The sequence below is a fragment of the Podarcis vaucheri genome, assembly GCF_965113315.1.
Source record: "Podarcis vaucheri genome assembly, chromosome: 5".
NCBI lineage: Eukaryota > Metazoa > Chordata > Lepidosauria > Squamata > Lacertidae > Podarcis > Podarcis vaucheri.
The window spans coordinates 75990760-75997734 of record NC_138763.1 but is presented as its reverse complement, the minus strand read 5'-3'; positions in this window follow the sequence as shown (position 1 = coordinate 75997734).

Below are 6975 nucleotides of genomic sequence, written 5' to 3'. Positions count from 1 at the left end.
GAACCAAAAAGTGACCTCTCTAGACAATGGAACAACTCTTTTTTTCTTATCTTTGTGGCTGCGAGCTCCTGGGTGATGCAGATGCCATTAGGAAGTTGAATGTGCATGCATACTTGGTCTGTTCCTTTCCCTCGCTCCCACCTACCCCACCTGACGGCCCCGGGCACTGGCAACCCATGCTACACTACTGGTGTAACAGATCTCTCTCTACTTGTGATTCCCAGCAAGCGACTTTAATTCAGAGGCATCCTGCCTCCAACAGGGGAATTAGAACATAACTATCAGTTCTAGTAGTCAGTGATAGCCTTTACCCTCCATGGATTTGTCTAACCCTCTTGTAAAGTCGCCCAAAGTGATGGCCACTACTACATCTAGTGGGGGTGAATGCTATAGTTTAATTATGTCTCGTGTGAAGAAGTGCTTTGGACAGTGGCAGATGGTTAAACTAAAGGCAGAATCTCACAGGGATATGGCAGGAGGACAAGGTGAGGCAGTATTTGTGCTGTCATTGCAAGGACGTTATGACCAATGTGAACACACACACACCCCAGGAGGGAAAACCCTCCAGTTTAGGTGCTGGGTGCACAACACATGTATACCTTCTTTAGAGGAAGATCTTCTAAGCTGGCTTTGTAGGGAAACAGCTGCCGCTTTGCTCAGTAACAACAAGCAGTTGTTTGATTGCTTTGACAGCCTATTTTACTCTCATGAATAGAACCACAGTCCCTAGAAGATAGCAGATTCCTTTTGATCTGTGGTTTCATAAGGTTTGGCCATTGACAAAAAAGTTTTCTAGTATTTTTGATCATGCTGGAGTTCAGGCTTGAAGCCAGTATGAAAGCAGCGAGGCTCGTCACTCAGAAGAATAAAGTAAAAACTCTCTCTTTTGCTGGTGAGTGACTGCTAGATAAAATAATGAACCTATTTATCACATGCATAACCCTTTAAAGCAGGAAATTGACTGAAGCAATAGTCATAAAGCTATCTCTAACTATTGGCCCATATTTAGAGGACCGTGACCTTACCAGGAAGCTAGATTGGCTATGGCAGGAATTGAATCCATACTGGATTTACTCTTTATGTCAGAGATTGTGAACAGAATCGAGCTGGCAGGTCAGATCCCAAGCAACACCCCACCCCTGCCATCGATGGGCCATTTTGACAGGTCACTGGAGCCTCTCACCTCTTTGTAAAGTATTTTAATGTTGCAAACAAGAAAAACATTTTCTGTCAGGTAGGTAGGAGTGTCACCCATTTAAATAAAATGAATGTAGTCAATAATCTGGGGGCTTAGTTTTAATCAATTGATTTATGAAAGCTGCCATCCTATGCCCACTTCTAGGGAGTAAGTCCCACGAAATTATTGGGACTTCTGAAGTTAGCATGTGGGCAGTGATGGCAGCAGTGAGGAAGAAGAGGAGCCCACCATGGACATCTTGTCTGTGGCCCCCCAAATCAGGAGCTGGTTTTTCTCAAATGACATGCTGTGGGGCAGCAGTCCTTGTTCTGATTGCTCCCACAGGGGTGATGCAGGAGTCATCATGGCGTGAGGGAAAGGGCTATTGTAAGTCATGCCTAAACAATGTCAGTAGTTCAAACCCCTGCAGGAGGAGAGATCTCTTATATGGCACTTCCTGCTTCAGGGACAACACTCGTGGGAGCAACTTTGGGAAGCGACCTCAAGAGAAAATGAAACGGTCCACATGGTTCCTAAGTAGTGACTGACAGTTTAACCTAGATTTAGAACCTTTCCAAAGAGGAAATGCCTCGATTAATGGCTCTGAGGGGACCGAAGCTTGCCTGTCTGTGAGCGCATGCCACATTTTTTACACTAATAGTCCCAGCCAGAATAAATATTGCATCCATTTGTGTGGCCGGCCTTTGACAAAGCAGCATTGGCTGGGTTGATTAGGAATACGTGTCAGACACAGATAATAGGGGAATCCCTTTCAACAATAACATGGCCAGAACTGCCATAATGAGATCAATTGAACGAGCCTCCTGCTTTACGAGCGATATTAATTGCAGCCTTGTCACATAAGGCACAGTTTCCCATAAACTAAGTAAAACACAGGGAATTATACTTTGGTCCATCCCCCCCCCTCATTCTGCCCCTTTGCCCATTTGTTTGCAGGATCATGAATCTGTTTGCTCAAGATCTAAGTGAGAGAGCACGTGTTTGCAATGCTTGAAGAACCATGGGAGTTGTCGTAATGCAATCTGCACCAAAAGCATTTCAGGCAAGGTTTTAGCTCCAACTTTCCAACCTTTCCCTGTTTTGACAAGATTGGTTTGTGTCAGGATGGGGAGTTGGTTGGCCAGCTTCTCTACTACTTGCCTGAATGCACCACTATGGGCTGAGATCCCTATTAAATGTTGAACGCTTCTCCAATTTCAATTTGAGCAAAAACATCTTCACAAACGATTGGGGGAGGGGAGGAATCCAGAGATAGCTGGTGGTGGCATTTAACACCTTGGTGATATTAAAGTTCAAAGAGTTGTGTTGCTTGGCCAGTATTCTGTAGCCATTTTGGTGTGAGCAAACTCTGGGTGGGGTTCAACTAATTTTTAACATGACCAGAACAAAGTCTTCTCACATAATGGGACCTTCCTCCTTCTCCCCATGAACCCCCTAAATGTGCTCTGGGGGCCACAGAACAGGTTTAGGGGGTGCACAAGGGGGAGAAAGGGGAGGAAGTCCTATTGCACTAGTGGACTTGCTCCCCGTGTGCATACCCTTCTTAGTGCTCCGTTGAATTCCCCCCCCCCAATGTACAGTGGTACCTCAGGTTACAGACGCTTCAGGTTATAGACTCCGCTAACTCAAAAGTAGTATCTCGGGTTAAGAACTTTGCCTCAGGATGAGAACAGAAATTGGGCGGTGGCAGCGGGAGACCCCATTAGCTAAAGTGGTACCTCAGGTTAAGAACAGTTTCAGGTTAAGAATGGACCTCTAGAACGAATTAAGTTCTTAACCCGAGGCACCACTGTACTTTGCTTGCCATATATTGTGTCTTTGGCCCGAACCCCTGTTTTTTTCTCTCCTTGTGCTTATTCTCTTCCATGGCATGTTTTGGTGACCAGCCCTGCGGGGAAGGAACATTCCCCCCCCTTTTTTTTGGGAGTGCGCTGCCCTGCTCCCACACAACTACCATCCTCCAAAGGATCCTTTTGTCTTTAGTGACTTGTATCACACATACTAGCAAAGGATTCTGCTGCATGGCAATTAATCAAATGACTTGCTTCTAGCTTTGATCTGTACGAAACACTGGGCAGAGTAAGGGGGGGGAGAAAAACGCTCCCCTCTCCGCAAGCGAGTTCTCTGTTTGGTAGCCTTCAATGAAAGAGAACTCTGAATGTGCCGTTTCTGCACTCTACATGTGACATCAGCATGGCAGTCTAGATTCACAGCTTTGCACCCAGAGTAGTCAGTTAAAATCTTGGTTTTATTTTTTTTAAAAACTGCCAAAGGACAAACATGGCGCACCAAAAGAACATGCCAAAATCCTTATTCTGAAGAAGAAACCTTTAGACCGGTGATTCTTTTAAGCCATTGGATATTTGTTTGTTTGTTTACTAGCTACCTTTGCACAGCTAAGTAAAACACGTCTTCCCTGGGCAGCTCTCTCACACACTCAAAGTGCAATATTAAACATGCAATACAAAGCAATAATAGCAGCATTAAAAAAAGAAAAAAAGTTCTTCCTGGCAGATCTATAATAAAACACAAATTATAAAATTGAGACGCCCGGCTTGTTTTTAAAAAAGAAAACCCAGAGGGGGGGGCATTATTGGTTTGTTTTGTTTTTGTTGTTTCGGTTTTTATTATGTATTTTGTGCTTTTATATTGTATTTTAAGGGTGGTGTACAAATTAATAAGCAGCCTGGGTGAATGAAAAAAGGTTTTACCCATAAGGATGCACCCAGGGGAGCCTCTCTAGGGCGGTTCATCTATAAGTTGGGTTGTACCAGCAGGAAGGCCTAGCTTACTGGAGATCATCCACCTCATAGCTCTGTGAAAATTCTGATGGTGTACTGCAGTAATGAAGAAGGTAAATTCCATGCTGGGGTTTACTAGGAAAGAATTGGAAAGCAAAGCAGCCAGAATAACAATAGTTGGGTACAGCCACATCTGGAATACAAGAGGCAGTTCTGGTCTTCCCATGTCTATGAGGGCACTGGAGAAGCAGAGAAGGTACAGAAAGGGACAATCAATGTGTTCAAGAGCATTTCCTCCATGCAAACAGGATAAAGCAGAGGCAGTGCATGTGGCTTCCCCCCCTCCCAAAAAAGTTTCTGAACTACAATCCATGACGGAAGTGCAACCCACAACATTTGGCAGGCAGCGATGGTGATGCTATGGGAAGGGTGGGGCCTGGGCTTGCTCCAGGCGTTGTTAATCAAATGGAGAGGGGAGGGAAGAAGGTCTCTGGATATGCCTGTCGTCTCTCTGAATTGCTAGCATATCGCCATCCCATGAAGGCACTCGCTAGGATGAAGCTCAGGCGCTTGATAATCAAATGTCTTTGGGATGCACGGCACCAAAATGAGTTGGCAAGTTTGCGCCCTGCCCTAAGGAGGTGGGGAAGGCCACTGGGACGCCACTTCCTAAACAGCTGCTGCCACTCCACATTGATCAAAAGCATGGATCCGTAATGGGCCATTGCAAAACTACAATGGCTTGCCCTGTCCATTGAAATCTCGTGTCAGCTATGGCAAGGAAACATAATGCAGCCCTATCAGACGTCCACCCACAAGTTTCACTCCTTGCTGTGGAGGTGTAGATGAGACTCTTGCTTTCTCCTTCTTGGCAGCTTAGCAAGGCAACTACTTGCTTAAAAAAACAAAACTTTTAGATTCTCATAGCTGTTGTTCACCCACGTTTTAAATCACTGTCTTTCCCCCCAAAATGTTCAAGAGAGAGAGAATGATATCCTCCACAAGGGATTCCCCTCCCTCTCTTACACACACACTCATAATTGCCTCTCCCAAACTGCTTCTTCACTTCAGGATTTAGGTGTATATTATTTACTCAGTGTGTGGGGCAGGACAGGAGAGAGCAAGGGGGAGATTTGGATGGAAAAACAAGGGATTTGTTCAGCTCCTCTTCCCTGTACTGCTTCTCCATTCAAAATGGCAGCCTCAGCTCCACAAACACGTAGAGTAAATATACACCTGAATTGTGAGGGAAGGAAGCAGCTTGGGAGAGGCAATTGCAAGCAGAAAAATGGTGTCCTGGGGGGGTCTGTCTCTGCTCAAAACTGCAGTCCCTTGAGGTAATTTCTTAATTTTTGCCATAGTGAACATCTTTCTGTCCCTGTTGTATGTGCTTGGCTGCTGCCAGTGCAGGTGGAGCAATGTGTAGCACAATGTCACATCACTGTTTCATTAAAGTACTAGATGTTAATGTGAGGGTACATGGAGTGGCTGCTTTTGACAGCCCAGTCTCTGTAACATCTAGTATGACTCTTCTTCTCTTCATGCCCACATTCTTAGAAAATGGAAGTACCTGTTCTCGTCTTTGTTACTGGGTTGCAAGATGTATGCGCCAGTAGCCTCCAAGAATAGAAGTTTTAATAAAGCCACTTCCATAGCTGAATATTTAAGTGTTTTTAGGACACTCCAGTGCCATCTTAACGGGGAAACAGAAACATTTTCTTAGTTTGGTGTGGGAGCTGAAACCTTCTTTAAAAAGACAAGAGAAAAGGTGGGGAGGGAATGTAAATTAAACCATAAACAAGCAGTATTAAGGGTTTTGTTTTCAACTAACAGGATTTAAGTGGGAATTGGAGACAACTTTCATAACATGGATTAAAAGTCTTTCATTATTAATGGTCACAAGCCATCCATAATTGAAGACTTCGTATCTGTATTTATTCAGGTTTTGTGAGCCCCAAAATACCTATTTAAAGCTTCAAATTTTATGACAAAGCTTGATCCACTCTGGTAGACATGGCAAAGTAGAAACCATTTGTTCCATCAGTGTTTGCTTGAAGGGTGAGTTTTCCAAAGTCACATCTATCTTCAGCCTCATTACCTCTGAAGATTCATCAACAAAATAATAAACAAATACTCCTCTAACGAAACTAACCTCAAACAATTATTTTCTCAATTACATTTTATTAGTCCCATTTCTGTAAAGTAGAACAAGATTTTCACCTTGCAGAAGGAAGACACCACTATGGTCTACACAATTTCCTTATTGACAACCTTTTCTTATGTTACTTTGGGAGGTCCATGCAGCACAACATTCTCTACTCTGCCTGGCCTGAGCTCTCCAAGATCTCAAGCACAGGTCTGTCTGAGCTCTGCTTCCTGAAATCTTTTAAATGGAGATGCCAAAGATGGAAAGTAGATCCTTTTTCATGCGGAGGTTGGCATATGAACCTCCGGGTCCCAGAGCTGCACTCAAAGCACACAGTTCAAAGATGGAGCTAACTCTTTATTAGCAAAAGCATGATCTCCACTGACTCAATTGAATGTCAGGCCTGATGAACAGAGCAGCTCATTCCCAGTGGTCTTCCTCCATGAAAATCAGTTGCCAAGACTGAAAATCAGTCCCTGCCTCCTCAAGGCTTTCCCCAAGCAATCACAGACTGCGCCTGCATGCAGCCAACTCTCTTCATGCCTCTTCTGGTTCTGGGAGACCAGGGGGGAGAGGAATTTATCACAGCAGGAGGGGAAGACACCTGTGACTCTTCACCAGCCGGACTCCTCTCTGCCTCTTGGCCTCCCTCCTCCCTTGCCTCTGACTCTGGACTTTCCTCTGCCACAGACTCTCCCTGCTCACTAACACCTGTTACCTCCTCAGCTTCCGACACCTCCTCTTCCTGGTCTTCTCCCTCTGACCATTCATAATTGTTCCACCACCACTCCCTGGGCTCTCAACCTTCTTCTCTTGGGGGTTCCCCAGCTGGTTCCTCCTGCCATTCCTCTGCGTTCAACTAGTCCATAACATCAGTGCTCCAGACCTCT